General features: G+C 44.0%; 1 protein-coding gene and 1 long non-coding RNA gene across 7 annotated transcripts in view; one reads left to right on the forward strand and one right to left on the reverse strand.

Annotated features, from left to right (window-relative positions):
- CACNA1C (calcium voltage-gated channel subunit alpha1 C) overlaps positions 1–20,411 on the reverse strand; it is a 563,646-nt gene that overhangs the window by 531,472 nt on the left and 11,763 nt on the right. The window lies entirely within an intron of this gene.
- Positions 1,812–4,552, forward strand: LOC125434342. Its single transcript, XR_007244769.1, has 3 exons — positions 1,812–1,939; positions 2,545–2,549; positions 4,541–4,552. It is a non-coding gene; the product is annotated as an uncharacterized LOC125434342 (long non-coding RNA).

Genomic DNA, 20,411 nt, shown 5'->3' on the forward strand with positions numbered 1-20,411 from the left:
CGCACAAAGATACACAAGATAAAAATTGGCCACAGCTTTTTTTTTTTAATTTGCTGGCAGAGGAAGCAGAGGCACAGTATAGGGCAGGGGTTGGAACCTTTTCCACTCAAAGAACCATTTGGCTCGCTTGCCCGCCCGCCCCTCCCGCTCACCCCCCCTCCCGCTCGCCCCCACTCCCCCGCCCACTTTCCCGCCCACCCACTCGCCGCCTGCTTGCTTGCCCCCCGACCCCCGCCCGCTGTGTCCCTGCTTTCGCTTTGCTTTCGCCCCTACTCAATTGCCAGCCAGCTGGCTCTCCAGCCCACTTACTTGCCCACTTACTTGTTTGCTCCACCTCGCCGGCGCTAAGTTCCCGGCTCTGCCACTGGCTCTGCCTGCCCCCCTGCTTCCGCCTCCCGCTCACTTGCTCCACTCCGGCCCGCCCGCCCGGCCTCACTTGCCCACCTGCCTGCCGCCCGCTTGCTTGCCCCTGCCCCCCGCTCACTTGTCCGCCCGCCCCCCCGCCCGCTCCGCCGCCCACGGCCCCGCTCCGCTTGCTCCCCCGCTTACCTCGCTCGCTCCCCCACCCCCAGCTCACTTCCTCGCTCGCCCCCCCTGCTCACTTGCCCGCCCGCCCACTCACTTGCCCGCTTACCTCGCTGCCTTTAATTTCTGCCCGGGCTTGCCCAGGAAGGGGCAGCCACGCCGGAGCTGCATGAGAAGCAGCGAAGAGCCGCATGCGGCTCGCGAGCTGCGGGTTCCCGACCCCTGGTATAGGGGATAGATCTGGTCACTGAGCAGTACCCTTGCTGCCCCCCCCTCCTTGAGTGACCATCAGGAGCAGCAAGACCATGGTAGCCATTTGAATGCTGGCCTCTGAATGCCTCTCCCCTTGCTGCCTGGGGTTGCGAGCCAGCTAGCAGCCCCCACCTGAGCATACAACACCAAGGCTTACCATACCCCCAAGGCCCCTTATGGGGGCCCCTAGTAATGGGGAGAGTCAGTCCACAGGTTCCTCCTCTCCAAAAGGTTTCAGTCCCCATGCGTAACCCACCAAGCTACAACATATGAAGCATATAAAAATACAACAACCCAATTCCAAATACCATGCAACAGAAGAGGGTGTGTGGGCGGGAAGAGCTGGGGTGAGCTAGAGTCGAAAGAGGAAGCTGCCCACCACACCCAATCTTAAATGGCCAGGCAGCAGAACCAACCCTTAGACACCCAGAACTGCGCTGGCCTGGCCCCCAACAGCTATGGCCATAGGGCACCATGTGGCTGACACAGGGCCTCGTCCTCCTCCCTCCCCTTGCTTCTAGGTGGCAACAGCGGATCTGAGTAAGTCTCAAGCCACGTCTTCCTGTGCTTTTTGTATCATCTTGGATTTGTAGGTATGATTCTGAAAATAATTTACACAGTAAAGCGTGTGGGAAACCCCCATGCTCAGAATGGGTTGACCCAGAAAGGGGTGGAGACTCAAAGCAGCAGAAGGCTGCAGAACTCATGTAGTTTGGAGGAGAGAAGGCTACCAGACTGGACCTTGATTTGTATAAGCCCTTAACACCTCGTTAAGATAACTGCAATATTGTTGGGAACTAGTGGGAAGGTAGTTGTTTATTTTTCTATGTTGTAAATGTTGGAGTTTATTGTTTCAGGGGTTTTTTGTGTGTTTGTAATGGGTGAGAGTTCTCCTGGAAACCTTCATCATGTTGAATCCTGTTCACCAAGCCCTTGGAGTCTTCAGGAGCCAACCCACTTGCAAGAAGAATTGGACTTGGCAATATCAGAAGACTGTAACTAGAAGGACTTGAAATGAAACCTGAACAGGACCTTGAAGTGTGATGTTAAATGTTGATGTTTGATGTTATATGTTAAGAAAGTAAACCATTTTGTTTTTAAAAATTGTTGTTGCAAACTCATTCCAAGTTCGCCCCACAGAACCTACAGATAGAGGCTACATGTGCATTCTACAGGTATTTATTCAACAGGAGCAGATTGCTGATTATAATAACCTACATGGATGACACATGAGACTATCCAGCCAATCTGTCCTTCCTAGTAACCCAGCAGGGCAAGTAGGGCCTATATGTGTGAGTGTCAATTCAAGCCATGGGCGAAATACAATGAGGAAAAGGCGCATGAATCAAGGATGGCTTCTCATCCCCATCATATTGGGGCAGTCGTCTGTGAACCAATCCAAAAACTCAGCTCAAAAACTTAGCCATCTCCAATCCTATTGCTTCGGAATCCCAACTATAACATTTACTGTTTTTAAAGTGGGACACATATACAAAAACACTCAAATCAGTATTTTGAAAAATCCAAACTAAAAATATTGACATCGATTTCAATTTAGCCTTGTCAGCTGCAATTGTCTACAGTTCTTCCTGCTAGAGGAGAAGCCATGGAGGGCCCCTTCCGCACATGCAGAACACTGCACTTTCAATCCACTTTCAATGCACTTTGCAGGTTTGCAGAATAGCAAAATCCACTTGCAAGCAATTGTGAAAGTGGATTGAAAGTGCATTATTCTGCATGTGCGGAAGGGGCCGAGGTTTGCTTCAGTAAAAGTACCGGTAATCTAATTTGTATACCACCTTGAATGCTGCCATAGGAAGGTTATAACAAATCTGCCAGATTGGAATGCAGAATGAAAGGAAAAGCCATAGTATCTGTGTTCATAAGGAGGAGCGAGGAAGTAGATCCGTATGGACGGATCAGTAGAATGTCATTCAATTTAAGCTTTGCCAGTTAAATCAGGGTCAGAAGGCATGTTAAGGAGGAGGTAGGAAATTCAACATGCAACCGATGTTTAAGTTATACAACTTAAAGATTAAATTGACTAAATTATGTAGCCTCGTCTTTACATCCCAGACAGTTACGGATACAGCCTTTCCCACCAAGCAGTTGTAGCTTGAGGAGTTTTGCTACCCCCACCCTGTGCTTCACCATTCTTTAAAAGTCGGTTCCTCGATTGGTAGTGCATATTTTTTTAAAATGTTTCTTTGGCAGCAGCTGCCGCCACAGCAGGATCTGCACTGGGTTACATTTTGTGGCTGACTCCATCTCTTGGGGCAGCCATTTTGGAGCAGCAATTTCATTAATGCGCCCGTCGTACCATGTCAGAATTCCAGACGTGCCTGCAGGCTCAATCAAGTTGGGGACCCCCGATCTATGTGCTAGTAATCTCCATCTTATGACAAGCCACTCAAAGATATGGAGTGGAGAAATAAGGAACCGCAGCCTTCCACGTCTCGGTATTACACCCACCTCCTGCTCAGCTCATCCTGCCCCAACCCTCTTGGTTTGGCTATATACATCTCGGGCAGGCCTATAACTTTCAGTGGGAAACAGACTCTGCCTTTCCCTTTTTCTTAACCTTGCTGCTTTTCAGCCTACCTGTTTCATTATATCCCTCTCGCCTTGCCTGCTGGTTCCTGCCCCAGTCTCCCGTCTTTGCTATTTTGATTCATTTTCCTTCCATCCTGCTGCTTGACGGTATCTGCATTTCCAGTCTCTGTCGGCTTTGAATGGAAATCTCAACACGGGACTTGTTCTGCCTTTGCCTCTGGATGACCCCACTGAGGATCTGTCCAAACATTCCTTCCAACTTTAGACTCCGTGCTGTTAGAATTCACACTTCAGCTGCCTGCATGTTAACCTGCCTAAAGCCCACGGTGATACGTCCTCAGGAACATGACAAAAATAATAGAACGCTAGGCTAGTTCACTGTAAGACCTCCCCATCCCCCAAACAAGCAACCATGTTTTGGCATCAACTCAGGTGGGGAAACGTAACATGCGAACTGTTGAATAACAGACATACCCAGCAGCAATTTTCATGGCAGCAAGGCTTTAAAAGTGCTGCCACAATCAAAGAAATTCCTTCCAGCTGTATTGGCGAAGTGCTAGTGCTCGCACCATATTTCTCAGCCCAGACATGTGCATGAGTACAGTCATACACAGGGAAGAAAATGTTCGTGTGTACGAAAAGAGTGCTGTGTGACCCAGTGTATTCTCCATACCCATTTGAAAAAGAAAAATAACTATTATCTTGTTTAGAAGTTAATTGCCACGTTAATCCCAGAAGGATACACACAAAGCAGGTAAGGTGATAATTTGGTGTCTTTGCCGCCGCCAACTCCTCCTTCCACTCCCCCCCCCCCAGCCAGTACCTGCAAAAAAACAGCAGAAGACCTTTCAGAGAATTCATTCCTTGTTCACCTGGCCCAGCAAATTTAATGAGGAATGATTTTGACACCCCTCTGTTTCTCATTAGCAGAATCAGCTGGCTTAATTGGCTATCTAGTTCTTGTTCTCTCGGGTGGCACCTGACCTCCACTGAAAACCAGGACAGACAACCATTTGTTTCACTGTCTACTGAAGGAAGATCAGTCACCATTAGAGAGACATATATTATAATAATAATAAAGTAACATCAAACTGCAGCTGACTTGTGGTGACCCCTCAGAGTTTTCAAGGCAATGGATGACCAAAGGCGCCTTGCCATTGCTTTCCTCTGCATAGCAACCATGGTCTTCTTTGGGGGTCTCCCACCCAAGTACTAATTGTAGCCACCTTGCTTTGGTTTCAAGCTCTGGGATATTCAGACTGGTAGAGACACAACCTACAGCAAAGTATTGCTTCCCACTAACTGAATGATACCCTTGAAGAGAAGGAGTAAATTATGGAGGCCAGGAATGCTAGATAAGGCAAGGTAGAAGGCCTGTGAAACTTGAGTCTGCTTATGCTGGATATGATAGAGAGAAAGGGAGAAAGGCAAGGTGAAAGTCTTGATTACATTGGTTTTCCTTTGAAGAGGGAAGCACATGAACTAGCCCCCTTTTAGGCATTACATGAAAAGTATTTTTTTTTCAAAGTGAGTGGAATGAATAAGTAGTTCTCATAGGATCAGCTAAACATTACAGCCTATTACATTATTTCAGAATCAAACGTTTGAAATTATATGTTTGCCTACCTCTTAGAAAACACACTTACTAGTGTATTAGTATAGCCGGATGCTATCCTGCTGCTTCAGTAGCAATAGTACAAGCAGAGACATTCAGTGTGCTGGGGTGGGGGGTGGGGGGCAAAGCCAGGGAGCGACAACATTTGTAAAAATCTGACAACTCCTTACTACTGTCATTTACTAACACCACGACCTCTTTTATGTACTTGGGCTGTGACATGGGTCTTGTTGTAGTGTGATTCTAGGCTGCTATGGAGTGGTATGTGAATACTATCCTAACCATGTGGGCAGAGCTCACCCTTCACCATCAGTTGGCCTTAACCTAAGCCAAAAACTAGGCTGCAATTCCTACAGGTGCCACTTAACTGACTCTTGTGCAAGTCCTATACAGAGGAAGGCAGTGGCAAACCACCCCTTGTCTTAAAAATGCTGTGGGGTCCCCATATGTTGGCTGCAACTTGATGGCAAAAAAGGATGCATGTGCCAGCATAATACAACCTCTCCTGCTGCTACTGTGTACACACTAATATGAGAAATTGTCACTTCAGGAAAAAGAATCCTGTCGTATGCCCCCAGTATACAACACACTAATCCAATGAGTAAGAGTTACAAGACGAAGAAGGATATGAGCACACAACTTGATCCAGAATACAGCAGATTCCTAGCTGAGGAACTCACGTTCTATGTTGTGGAGTAACACAAACCAAGGAGTCCTTTAGCCACAAATCAAAGGCCCACCAATGGGAAATTAACTCCATACATGTTTATTCATTATAAGTCCTACAGCAAGCAAATGTGACTGCAGGATGAAGAGGGCTTGAGCAGGAAACCCTAGCTGGTAAACACCAGCCACAGGATTTTCTCCTATCACAATTTCTATCACCATTCTCCTTCCATTTCTCAGAGCCAGGGAAAAGGCTGAGGGCAATTTCGTCTCCATCATGCTAAGAGAAAATTTGCTGTTGATGCAAAATTTAATGGTGAAATACATCAATTTGAATGTTTTCTCCTCCTTTTTCCCTCCTACTAATGTACCAATCAGGAAGAAAGGCAATAAGCATAATAAATTACTTTTTTCATATCTTAATATCACACCAAACATGAACTACAACACTGTCACAACTAAAACTACTTCAGTACTGAAACCTGCACCCATTTACTTTCCCATGGTTATGTCTTAAAGTGGCAGCAGCCCATAAGCAATCAAATATCTTGTAACACCAATAGCCATCTCATTTTGAGTAGAAAGAGGGCAGGGTTAAATATCCTGAGTGAAATGGGCAAGGAGAAAGTCCACCTTTGTTTATCCTAATGCATTGGGATTCCATGGTGCTGGCAAGAACCTTTCCTGGCGCTCATCAAGATTCCTTAACATATAGTTCAGAAGAACTAAGGTCCAGGGGGAGATATGTACAGTGTATGCTACATTAGTTTTAGGTTGATTCCACACTCACTAACTCGACCTAGGTTCGACCTAAGTTCGACCTAGGTACTCCTCACATCCGTCGAGTTCCATGCGGGGTCCGTTTCTGCTCTGCTCCGTCCCACCGTTAAATTTCTGACTCCACCAGGGAGGTACAGTTTTTTTGGCGAACCCAGGTCGAAGCTGGTAAAGTGGGGAATCTCTGTCACCTCGATTCGCCTGTTCAGCCAATCACAGACAAATGTCTTGGGCATGCGCAAAACGGAAGACTTGCGCCAGCAAAAAGTGCACCTTTCCCCCCCACTTCTGTATAGAAGCGACGGTCATGTGCATAAACGGAGGGTAGATTACATGCTGCTCATAGCAACACAGCAGCCTATCAGGAATGAGGAGCGAATGATATGTCAAGGTGATCCCACCCTCTGAGCTCGGCTCTGGCAGGATGACCTCAGCTTTTGTGGGGAGTAATGGAGGACTCGACCTAGGTCGGCACTTTCAGCCCAACGGGACGAATCAAGTTAGTGAGTGCGGAATCGACGTTAGTGAGCTAGAATGGATTACTATTACACTTTTGTACACAGTTTTTGTGGGTTGGACAGACCTAACTGCAATTCCTAGTGATAGTACAAGTTCTAAGGAAAATATTTTCCTTATTTTATTTTTGTGTGGGGTTTTTCTATATTCTCCACATGACGTGAATCTCAGGGCATTTTAAGATCAGGTTTGCTACAGACCTGTGTTAAATCTTGGGGCCAGCGTGGTTAAGAGCAGCAGACTCCAAGCTGGAGAACCAGGTTTGATTCCCCACTCCTACACATGTGAGATGGATTCTAACCTGTGAACCAGGTTTGATTCCCCACTCCTACACAAGGAGCCAGCTTGGTGACTTAGTCACAGCTCTCTCAGAACTCTCTTAGCCCCACCGACCTCACAAGATATCTGTTGTAGGGAGAGGAAGGGAAGGAGTTTGTAAGCTGCTTTGAGACTCTTTACGGTTGAGAAAAACAGGGTATAAATCCAAACTTCTCTTCTATACAAATGTGCAAGTTGTGAGGTCAATGTTAATAAAGCTTTATCCAATCCTAAAATAAAATCAGTGCTGGCGCCAAAACCCAATAACTTCCAAGTACACTAAGCTATTTTTTCAGTCTCCTTTCCTTCTAATATCTACTAAAACCAGAACAAAAACCTCTGGTGGTTTTTTTTTTGGGGGGGGGGGGGGGGGGGCGGCTTTCCGGTTGCAAGCTTGGCTGCGCCATCAAGAAAAGCCTTCTATTAGGCAAGACAATCAGGAAGGCTATATATAAAATCTCCCAGCTACAGCTAAATGTCCCAATATGCGGGAGCACATGAAAAGTAATGAAGAGCAATCATGCCTGTCTTTCCTTCAAATAATTAGAAGATCCTGAGCCTGATTATGATGTATTGAATGTTGCAAAAGTCTAAACAGAAAGTTCTAAATACTCCAGTGTAAACAAAGTCCCAGACTCGCTTTCAGTAAACTTCCTAAGCCACTTAGTAACGCTATATATTGGTTGACCTTTCCCCCCACAAATCCTAACGTTAAAGACCTTACCACATCTCAAACAAACATTCAACACAACGATATTTATAAACATACACAAGAGTCGGAGCCAGCAGCAAGTTGGACTGCTACACATTCTTGAAGAAAATTAGTGCATTAGCAAATGAACTTTGCCACACTACTGCACATAAACCTTTTAAAAAAAAGCTTCTCCCAGTCCAAACAATGCCCAGGGAATGTAAACTAGAGCCCAGAACTGGGAAGAGCAAGTACAAAACAAAACAAGCCCAAAAGGAGAAATGAAACAGGAACATTTGCTGGTCCAGTATGCTGGAGTGAAAGGAAATAGACATTTCCACAGCTTCTCAAAGAACTGCTTATGTGAGTGGTCGACATTTAAAGAAGGAACATTGAAAGAAGGAACTTTCATAAAAATCAGCCATGGGCAGTTTTTCTCATTATAAGCTAGAATCTCATCCTCATGTGAACCTTACACTGTACCTCATGGAAGTAGTAGACTATCTGTGTAAGTCACTGTTGGCCCATGTATATATTGATCCTATGCAGTGAAGAAGACTATGGGCCTTTCCCCACTTACCTTAAGCCCCGAGCTACTCTCCTCAAGTAGCGCGGGGTCCCCCTGCACTCCCCACGACAGGGGCGGCGACAGCTCAGCCGCCCTGACGCTGCCGCGCCCCCTCAGCGCATGACATCCCTGGCGCTGGAGAAAACGGGGACTGGGATTGCTTTGGAGCGCTTGTATGGGGACGCAGCCTGGCGCAAGCACCTGTGAGCAGCTGCGCAAGGTATAGGGGGGGATCGTAGAGAGTGGGAAAAGGCCCTATGTCTTACCTAACAAAAAAAAAACCCTGGGTTTTTCCACATTTTATGGAATAAGTGGGTAGGCCTTTAGTTATTTTAATACTTAAAAATTGAAACAGGAAAAACAGAAAGCAGCAGCTTAATTTTAAATCAGCATTAATTGGGAATACTTTTTTTAAAAAAACTACAACTATTATATTTTTTGCAAAACATCTGTTAATAAACCATTAATTCAGACACTAGTCTCAGCCAAGATGCAACATGCGGAGTGGTAAAGTGTTAGCACGGCTTCCAAATGCTTGCTTCCTTCCTCTCCACATCAGAGAAAAATTTGCCATCATACCACCCGCTTAACACTGCCAGATCATAAACTGGAAATCAACTGCAACTCATGTGATGCCCTACAAACCCGAAGAAAGCAGAGTAGGTTAGGGGGAACAGTGTTTTAATGTGTATGGGAAAGTCTTGTGGCAAGAAAAGATAAGAGCAAACCACAAAGATAGCTATTTTTCCTGTGCACAGTAGGGGAAACATTGCCCTCAGAAACACAGACTACCATAGCCTAGGAGCCAAGCATGTTCAACTGTGCTTTAGAAATACTGTAATCCTAAAAAGAATATTGGTTTGGTTATTTTAGAGCTACCTGTTTCATCCTAATTTAGCAGAAGCTCAGATCAACTAATACAATTCATTGCCAAGGCAGAAAACAAGAAATTGGGAGTTTGGGGACTCTGAAGATTATATGCTTCGGGACAAAACTGTGTTCAGTGTGACTGATAAAAGACTAGAAGACCAATTGCTAAGGGAATTGGGACTGAGTTTACAAAAAAGCAATAGACATCTGTGGGGCCACCAAAGTCACACAAGCACAAATTGAGCTTATGGCTGGGCAATATGATGACAAGTTTGTGGAGGCAATGACAAAGGAAAGCGCTATGGGGGCACCTGGAGCAAAGGAAATCCTCACAGGAGGGTAAAAGCAATACTGGCTCACAACAACTTTTCCAACAAGAGGAAGATACAGCTAGTTTTTTAGTGCTAGGTCAGACAACTAGAAAATTAAATATACTACTTCCCACCTGATATTAGTGGCAACCAACCAATCCAGCAAAGGAGATATAACCAGAAAGCCGCCATGAGTTGTCTGTGACTTGATGGCACACTTTAACTTTAGGATTTGGTATAATAGGATAGGAATTCTGTAGCCTAAACATTAGAGAAGAATGGGCTGGATAGTATTTTGAAATTTCCAGGAGAGAGTTATATAGGATACATCATGTATTCATGTACACAGTACTCATGTCCATAGTACAGGTGTGCATAAATAAACCTTTCCCAGTGCTAAACAGAATTAAAAACTAACAAATCTCGGGAGAATGATGGCGATATAGCCAAGTGTTAGCCCATGCCACAAGTTAACAGCATGGTCATCACTGAGAAGAAAAATGTCAAACTGAATTTGTTTGTGTCCCAGAAGACTTGGCGACACATTTTGATAGCACTACTAACAGCTTTTCAGGGCCTGGTAACATCAGCTTTACTATTCTGGATAAGAAAGATACATACTAGAGAATTAGACCAGATGTTGCTAACTTCCATACTCTCAGACAGGAACATCTATCTTTTAGAATTAAAGCAGGTATTGACATTTTTCAGCAAAAACATTAAAATTTTAGGAATCACACCGGGGTCCACTTAACAGCAGTGGACATATTCATAATAGCTTCCACACAGAAACAACATGATCACACCCAGAGAAATGCTATGCAGCATTCCCTGGCAGAGAATATTAAATTAAATTCAAAGATGCTGCTTAAAGAAGTCAAATACATAGGGCCTGTTCTGTCAGAACAAGGAGTTAGACCTATGTCAGCAAAGGAAATGCACAGCCAGACCCACTCTTCAAAAGCGCTGCAAAAACTAGTTTCACGTTCACAGTTTCATGTATATGATCGGATTTCATGTGGAATATATCCAAGTTTGGTGAAGAATCTTTGATGGCTTAGACAATTCCTTCATGATACTATATGTTCAGTTCAGATATAACATGAAACCATGGTTTGTTTAAACTGTGGTTAATTTGTGAAACCAGGATTCTGACAGTAGGCAATCAATCATTCTTGGTTTGCTTCCAAAAAAGTGGATTTCATTGGTCAGGGAGACTGGTACATGCTGTGTATGAGGAGACTGTGAAGGCCTATGCTATGGCCAAGACAATGAACTTATTACTACTACAGAGAGGAAGGGAAAAATAAGAGATATTTCATTTTGAACTGATCTGCCTAAGCATCTCTAGTCCAGAGTATATGTCAGTGGTGGCGAACCTTTGGCACTCCAGATGTTATGGACTACAATTCCCATCAGCCCCTGCCACCATGGCCAATTGGCCATGCTGGCAGGGGCTGATGGGAATTGTAGTCCATAACATCTGGAGTGCCAAAGGTTCGCCACCACTGGCATATGTGAAGCAACACTAGAACAAGCCTGGTTTGAGTCATGTTTATGCTAGGATGTCCACATTCATACAGCATTATGGTGTAGTGGTTAGAGTGTGTTACTAGGATCTGAAAGACCCAGGTTCAAATTACTGCTCTGCCATGTAAATTTGCTAGGTGACCTTGGGCCAATCACACACTCCCAGCCTAACCTACCTCAAGAACTGTAGTGATGGTAAAATGGAAGATACAAGAATGATGTAAACTGCTTTGGATTCCCACTGGGGAGAAAGGCCGGCCGGTTACAAATGATGTAAATAAATAACAAAAGAAAAACATGAAACTATTGTTAAGACTATGGGTAGTAAAACAATGTAAAAGGATGGTTTCAGATATCGATTTGATGGACCCAAACTAGCCATGTTCCTTCCCCACCCCAACATACCAGTTCCTTGAAGGAGGCTTATTTTTGCTGCATCATGTTTGATTCCTTGAACATATAATGCATATTGTAGGTTTCCTGCTTTCTATATGTAACACATCTGTAGTCTGGTTGTGATGTGCATTAGGCTTATAACAAGTGTGAATTGTGCTACTTGGTGGCTAGGAAAGTGTACATGCAAGCCATAGTTTATACTTTAGATCAGTAGTTTCTAGCCTTTTTTCACTTGCGTACCCCTGTGCAACCCATGTCCCTAAAACTGTACCCCCATATTAGCAAACCCGTTATTTAATTGTTTGGCATAGTCCCAAACACTCTGGTGCATACCCCAGGTTGGGAACCACTGCCTCAGATGAACATAGTATTTCTCATTATTACTACTTTTTTTTTTGAAAATTCAAGAGTTGGCAACTGTTTCTGGAAAGGTACGAAGACTAGCACAGTATCCTGCAATTCTTACTTTGCCCTGAGTCTTTAAGAAGATCTGGTTTGTGTTCTCTTGCCTCAGGGGCCCCCAATCCTGAGACTAGCATACATATCCTTGGCAAGAAGATAGACATTTTTGACATATTATCAATTACACCCATGGAAATCCTTGAAGTATCTGGGTTTTTTTTTCTTTGTCTGCAGAAGATGTTGCTTATGCATTTATAACAGCCTCAACATTCAGCCAATAGTGTTTACCTTCCCCTCTTTAAAACATTTCTCTTCTGCTTTGTTTATTTTCTAGAAAAGAATGTAAGGTTTGCCTAGAACAGTAGCTTACGTTAGCTGCCATTTGACACCTATACTTCATGTCCAACACCTTTAAATGTCTAGCATTAAAGCATCAACATAAAGAAGTCAGAACTCTTCATCACTCTTAGCAAGTAAGATGATAATGAATGAATGATTGATTGAGTTTAAATTTCCCAAAGGCAACTAACGATTTTGTATGCTCATCAGCATGAGGGAGGCTTATTTTTAAAGCTCAGCACTGTCTGAAAATCAGGTCAATTTAAGGTACCATATTACGATGCAAGACACATTGAAATCAGCATGCAAGCACAGTATCCACTGTTTTGTGCTCTTGACTGCAAACATGGGGGGTACAAGTGGAAATCACTGGGTGTTTTGGAAAAACATGTGCCTTTATGTTCTTATTTAAAATATTGTTACTCTTTTGCTTTACATGCACTTAATTCATTGGCCATTTGTAAAAAAAAATGATGCTAAATCAGAGTCTGAATGATTTGGCCTGGTTTGTAATGTTGTAGTCAGTTTTTTTGATTTGCACTTTTTAAAAAGTTTATCTTATCTTATGGCACGGTTGTCCAAACAATAAGAAAATTTGATTAACTAAATAGAAAGGAAATGGCACTCTACATATTCTCAGAGGTCCCCTCCTTCTACCAGCTTACAAGTGCAAGAAGAAATGATGATAACCTTTAACATATAACATGGAAAACCTCAATGTCAATGTACATATGACCATGCATATATCAATGTGCTTTGGCTAAAAGTAGGAGGAATGGATGAGTTTCCTCATCAGTCTTCTTGTGTGGAGGGAGACATATATAGTGACACACTCAGTCATCTTTTTTTTCACCACGCTTTCACTACAGAAACATAGTGTGCAAAGTTCATTTGGCTCAGATTCCAGAGAAATGTTTCTGTTGTCTGCGGTGCACATGGTTAAAATATACCACATATGTCGATACTTCATAAGTCACATGGAAAACTAGGCACAAACTGACATTGTAATTGATTCCTGCTTTTATTCTAATGTGTGCCTTTGTCCCAAGCATAGCACAGAAAGTTGGGGTCCTTCGGCCAGGCTTTGGTAAGCCACATTCCGAATGGCTTCAGTGTGGCAAGAATTCCTCACAAGATTGTGGATACAAGCTACCATGTGATAATAGTGTCTATCATAGCCTGCCCTGTGGGTGTGAACTGTGTTCCACATGAATAACCCTTTCAGAAATGACACAGCTGGAAAGCAACATGTCTCAAGTGGATTCCGCACAGCCGATTTAGAACAAGTTGCAATTGTTATAAATGAACTTGTTTTCCCTTTTTATAAATGGAAAACAAATTTATTTTTTAACGATTGCAACTTGTTCTAAATATGCTGTGTGGAATGAGTTTCAGTGATAGAGCAACTGATTTGCATGCAGAATGTTCCAGATTAAATTCTGAAATATCCAGTTTAACGGATAAGGTAGAAAACTACAGGAAAGACTTCTACCTGGAATCCTGGAAGGTTGATGCCAGTCAGAGTAGACAAGACTTACCTCAGCAGACCAACAATCTCACACAGTGCAAGGCAGTTTCATGGCCACACCTGTTTTATAGCTGAGTATTGGGACAGACTGAGTCAATGACTAAACAGGAACATAACCTAAATAATCTAGGACCAGCCCAGTATCCATTATACCAAGGGATCAGTGGCATGAATCAGGACCCTCATGGCCTGAAGCTAAAACCTAATCTAATAAGCTAACTTCTTTGTTCTAAAGCCTCCTTTAGACCAGGGGTCCCCAAACTTTTTAAACAGGGGGCCAGTTCACGCATGGCCAGAGCCCAGCCGGGGGCCGGACCAAGTGCCGTAGCTTCAGCGAGCGCCATCCACATCCGCCCTCGACCCGCCCCTGGCCGAGCCCCCCACCCCCGCGGTCCCCTTCCAATCCGGCCCTGAAGCTCCGCCGCCTTTCTCTCTCCCCCCCCCCTTTGCCGCGTTAGTGCGGTCCCCTCCGGCCGGGCTTGGAATGAGCAGCGAGTCAGCTCGCTTTGAGGGCCGTTTGTAAACCTGGTGGCTGGGGTGCCAAGCTCCAGGGGCCGCCTGGAGTTTGCATCCCGACCCCCCCAGGTTTACAAACAGCCTCAAGCTGGCAGGCTGACTCACTGCTCATTCCAAAGCCGGCCGGAGGGACCGCATTACCAATGCGGCAAGGGGAGGAGGAGAAAGGCAGCTCTGCCGCCTTTCTCTCTCCCCCCTTGCTGCATTAGTACGGTCCCCTCCGGCCGCTTGGAATGAGCAGCGAGTCGCCCGCGCTTAATGCTGTTTGTAAACCTGGGGAAAAGGAGATAGAGAAGGGGGAGATCTGCTTCTGCCCAGCGGGCCGGATAAATGTCTTCCGGGGGCCTGATTTGGCCCCTGGGCCGAAGCCTTCTGTTCCGTCTGATTGACAACCTCCATTAAACCTCTAGATAAACAAAGCCCAATATATAATACAAGCAATCTGATCTTTTACTCTGCCCTGGTCAACAGCACATAATTCCTAGCATACTGCAGCTCAGGTCTTGCAATGCTCCTAGACAGGAGAACAAATATGCCAAATTTGCAGCCTGTTACAGCTGCTCACAACCCTAGCCTAGCCCTGATACAGTTGAGCACCCTGTCAATTGGAGTCTTACGAGCACGTGCTTCTTCGAAATGCAGTTTTCTATTAAACACATTGGAATAAAACAGTAAGTACAATCTTCTCTGTATTTTGGGGGATTTTTCTATATTATTTTGGGGGATTTTTCTATATTTTCTATATTTTTCTATATATTGGGGGATTTTTCTATATTATATATATATAAGTGCTCTATGGCACTCACCTTATTTTTCAAGTGAGTGCCATAGAGCACTTTTAAAGGTCACCCAGCATGCATCATGTGCAGGAGTGCGGAATCAGACCTGGTTCTCCAGATAAGAATCCACCATTCTTCACCACTATAGCTGGCTCTCAAAACGATAGGATTAGGGTTGTAGAACTAATCAGAAATCTAAAAACAGAACTAAAGCAAAAGACACACAAATATAGTAGGATCCTAGTTTCAGCAAGTTAAACACAATAGTATAGATAATAGTTTCAAACAATTTTATCCAAGATACTTAGTGAATAGTTCAGTATTGTGCAATCCTACTGCCTATATAGAAAAGTCATTTTTAATCATTCCGATTTGCATAGTTTGTGAAAAATCAGGAGAGTGGAAACCTTCCTGAGCTCTTCAGGCAGGCCGTTCCATAAAGAGGGGACCACAGTGGAGAAGGCACACGCACAAGCAGTTGTTGATTCTGCCCATTTGCAAGCTGTCTCAAAGGGTGCTTGTCTCAAAGTCAAGTTGTCTCAAAGGGTGCTTGTGAAGAGAAAATGGGATAATTTCAAAGATTTGACAGAATAGATGTGATACAGGTGTGCATATTAACAATTGTGTCCAGGAATGAAGAGTTTCCCAGTCCCCAGTCTAATGCCGACAGTCTTTTCTATTCCAGAAAATGTTTGGTTCATCTCATTAACCAGGCAGATGGTATGTCTCCAGTTGAGAATTTACGCTGATCCTCTAGCTTATGATAAAGAAGTCACTTCTAATTTCTCACAAAATGTAGGTCAAAATGTATATCTATCCTACATATTTTTCAAATGCTGTGTAAACATTATTAGAATGTAGCTTTCCAGCACAGAGACACACATATATAGTGGATATGTGCAGCGATGTCAGATCATCCCATGGGAATCCCCTAATGCCTGAATAGAGGTGATTTCTGAGCTGGAAGAAGTCCATAATCAAGTATGCCTCTCCATCTGCACTTTGGTACATAGGTGGCAGGTTCCAGAGGGCATCCTCAATTAGTTGCTGACATTGCTATGAATCATAGAGAGCGTGGAGGCAGCAATCTCGTAAGCATGCCAGAACCAGTGACTCAACACCTCAGCCTTGCAACTCAATCCGAAGACCTCCACACTAGAACATCATCAGTGAGGTGCAAGGACAGTATCCGTGCCTGCTCTTTTTAGGACTTAAGTCACCATCCATTGAAGATGGGACTTAGGACTGACTGGCACTACTGTCTGAATTAGCAGAAACTAAAGGAAGTATGGCCTGACCTGGATAGCTCAGGCTAGCCCAGGAGTGGCCAACCTATGGCCATGCTGACGGGGGCTGATGGGAATTGTAGTCCATGAACATCTGGAGCACCATAGGTTGGCCACCCCTGGACTAGCCTCTCATTATATCTTAGAAGCCTAAGCTGGGTTGACCCTGGCAAGCATCTGGATGGGAGATTTCCAAGGAATACCAGGACCATGATGTGGAAGCTGGCAATGGCAAACCACTTCTGAATGTCCTATGCTTGCAAACCTCAACAGGAGTTACCATAAGTCAGATGTGAACTGAAAGCAAAAAAAGAAAAAAGAAAGTATATATAGCTGGGTGTTTATAGGGGGTATATTGTCCCTTAACAATGCAGAGAAGTTTTTATCTCAGGTTTTTATGTAGCATTCCTAACAAATGATGAATCTCGGTTAAATCATCATCATAATCAACATGAATCACTGGTAAATGTGTCTGCTCTAACACTACATATCATAGATGAATATCTTAAAGCACATAGCCACTGACCTCACCAGATCCATCTGCAGTAACTTTTATTAGTTTCTTAGTCAAATCACCTACTCCAATCCATTTACTGAATTCTGCATCAACACAGGACACCGATAGATGCAGGGCAAATGGACTACTGCCACTAGTATAAGAGGGAAACGTTCTACTCCTCTGCATTTCAAAATGAGCAGCCTATAAGGTTTTTGCAGTAACTTTTTCTAAAATCTGTATTCCAAAATGGTTTTGGTGCAATTAAGCAATCTGAGTTGCCAGGTGCATTTCAGTCTACGCGTTTCTTTTATGCTCAGTACACCTACTTAGAATTCAATCCAAGATCTCAGTTGTTCGCACAGATATTCAATAAGGTCCATCCCTTCGTTTAACTTTTCGAGTTATTTAACAATCTCCCTCCAGTACAATCCAGCTTAGTTAATTAACTTTATTTATATCCCACCTTTCACCCCAAAGAGGACCCAAAGTCACTTACATAATTCTTTTTTCCATTTTATCCTCACACAGCCACCTGAAGTAAATTAGACTGAGTGTATGTAAGACCGGCCCAGCGTCACCCAGCAAGCTTCCACGGCAGAAGTGAGGATTCAAACCTGTATTTCCCAGATCCTAGTGCGACTCTTTAACTGCTGCACCACACTGGCTCTCATTGACATATGACCAAGGAATTTTGCCTCTTACTTCACAGCACTGAATGCTCTGAGCCTGGCAATGAAAGACAGTGTGATATAGTGACTAGAAAAGTTGACATTAAGCACAAAGGTTTCTCAGCCATGAAATTAATAGAATTAATTTGGGCTAGTGACTAGGCTTACCTACCTCGGGTTACCTTACTTAATATGAGGAGACAATGGGGGTGGGGGTGGTGAAGACCTCCCCTATATATGCCACCACAATTTCCTTGTATGAAAAGTGTGATTAAAAATATATGTACAGAAAGACAGCCCATATAGAAAACATAGATTGTGTCAGGGAATCAACGTTGTTTCAAATGCAGCTCTCTTTCTTCCACAAGCAAACTGCAAAAGGGTCAAATTAGACGAGATCGTGCATCTTTTAAAGAGTAGCTGATTTGGACCGAGGTCATATAGGGAGAGAAAAGATAGTTTGAAGAGAAAAGGTTCCACATTTTGTGCCACTTGATTATTTACTGGTTCTGGAACTCATGTAAAATCAAACATTACAAGCAGTCAAAATCAATTTTCCATCCTTCTGTTTCCAGTGGCAACTTATAAGCAATTTTTGCTTCTCGCTAAATGCTCCCATTATAAATCAAAGCTCTGTGGGTTGTGTGAACTTATAAATAAGATATGGGATAGAATGTAGTTTTGTGGGTCTGCAGCAATCGTGGATTCTTATTTATGCACTCAAATTTGCCTGAATATAGAATCCAGATATATGCAGTTACTGTTTCCAGTAACTAGTTTCACTTGAGAATTTTCTTATTATTTAACATCTTTGTGTAGTTTTAATTTTTGTTGAAATTCTCATTGGAGATCTAGCTATCAGCTGAGAAATATACTTGCATGTCATCCTCAAAGGAAAAGGCACGGTGCTGTCCTGAACTATCTGTATAGAACAGGGGTAGGGAACCTTTAACACTGAAAGAGCCATTTGGACCCGTTTTCCACAGGAAAAGAAAACACTTGGAGCCGCAAATAATTTTTGACATTTAAAATGAAGATAACACTATATATATAGGGTTTTTTTAAACCTTTTACTCCGCTCATTCTGAGAAGCGCATGGAAGCGCCCGCCCTGCTGCCTGCAGGGCGGGCAAGGATGAGGCCAGCAGCTCGGCCTCGCCGGCCGTCGGGAAAGCACCCGCCCCGCTCCAACGGGGCGGGCGAGAGGGGAAGCCCGCGGCGCGGCCCAGCTGACCGTGGGCAGTTGGTGCGCCCGCCCTGCTGCCTGCAGGTTGGGCAAGGATGGGGCTGGCGGCTCAGCTCGTGGAGCCACAGTGCAAGGGCAGAAGAGCCGCATGCGGCTCTTGAGCCGCAGGTTCCCTACCCCTGGTATAGAAGATCTGAAAGCAATTGGAAGTATATGAACTAAGTTCCACAGTGTTAATCTGAATTATATCTGGGTCAGGACTACAGGCAGAGGTGGATTCCGCACAGGGCAAATATCATGGGTGTAGAGTGCAATACAAGCTGCTGTTGTTTTTTTGAGGGGGGGACTTTGCATAGATCCCATTCCCAAAATGAGTTAGACCCGTTTTATTTCCTTCAACCCTGGATTTTCAAATATCGCTACACCAGCGTTTCTTTTGCAAAATCCCGGGTTGGAGCAAGCGGTCAGGTAGGAGGCGTTTGATTTCCTTCCCCCCCCCCCCTTCCACCACGCCATCCACAGTCAGGGAGAATCCGCCTGTCTCAGCAATATGTTCATTATTGCCCTACCATTGCAAGGAAGTCACTTTTTCTTTTGCATGTTGCACATGTGCAGCTATGCAGGTACAGCCGATTGTATTGTGGGATGATCGGCATGGCTGCAGGGGTTCATTTCTGTATGCCTGCACAGCTATGCATGTGTTGCAGGAAATAAAAAAAGAGAGGCATCTCTGTGTGAAGGTGCAAAAGCAATCTTGATTGTTTCCATGGGCTCCAACTGCTGCCTACACAGCACGCATGTGAATGGGAAAAAGGAAAATGGGTTCCTTTATAATGAGTGCAACTTATTATACATTTGGTGTGTGGAATCCACCAGAGACCCGTGAGCAAGATAGTGCTATTAAGATGCATCCATATCCTCAGAGAAGCCATCAGCATCAATGTCACAGATGGAGCTTGCCTAGGTAAGGAGCAAGAAAGAAGCAGGGTGGAATGGGGTAGCCAATGGTGTAATCACACCAGATCTTGGGAACAGCCTCTCTAGGAAGCCTACTTCAGAGAGTTACACAGGTAGGACTTGGAGCACATGGCAGATTGCCACTGAAATATAACAGGGCTCCAAACTGGAACTCACTTATATGTCTCAAGAATTAACACTTCCATCACAGAAACTCCATGGGTACTCTGGTTTAAGTTAAAGTTTATATTAAATCAAGAACTCCATAATGTAAGTCATTGCTTTCTCTTTATTGCATTCACCCTATTGCAATGCATGAACTCCAGCAAGATAATATAAGACAGTCTACAACTTTGGAATTAGTATTATGGTCAATTATGCACGAAGGAGAGAAAACATAGCTAGCATATGATATATCTAGACTCTCTCACAGAGACAGATACTCTGATAGCTACATCATGCATCTTAAAAGGTTCTGTTGTCAGACAAATTGGACATGAAATTTGCAGGAAGGAACCTCACATCTGCACCAATAAAACATCACATTTTGGAAGGGAGGAATTGCTAATGCCCTTTCACAGCTGAGAAATGCAGACATATTTTCAGTTTCCTCTGTCGAATAAGCAATCTTAAATGTGATCAGCAATACAAAGACCATTTTTCT

The sequence above is a fragment of the Sphaerodactylus townsendi genome, linkage group LG06 (genome assembly GCF_021028975.2).
Source record: "Sphaerodactylus townsendi isolate TG3544 linkage group LG06, MPM_Stown_v2.3, whole genome shotgun sequence".
NCBI lineage: Eukaryota > Metazoa > Chordata > Lepidosauria > Squamata > Sphaerodactylidae > Sphaerodactylus > Sphaerodactylus townsendi.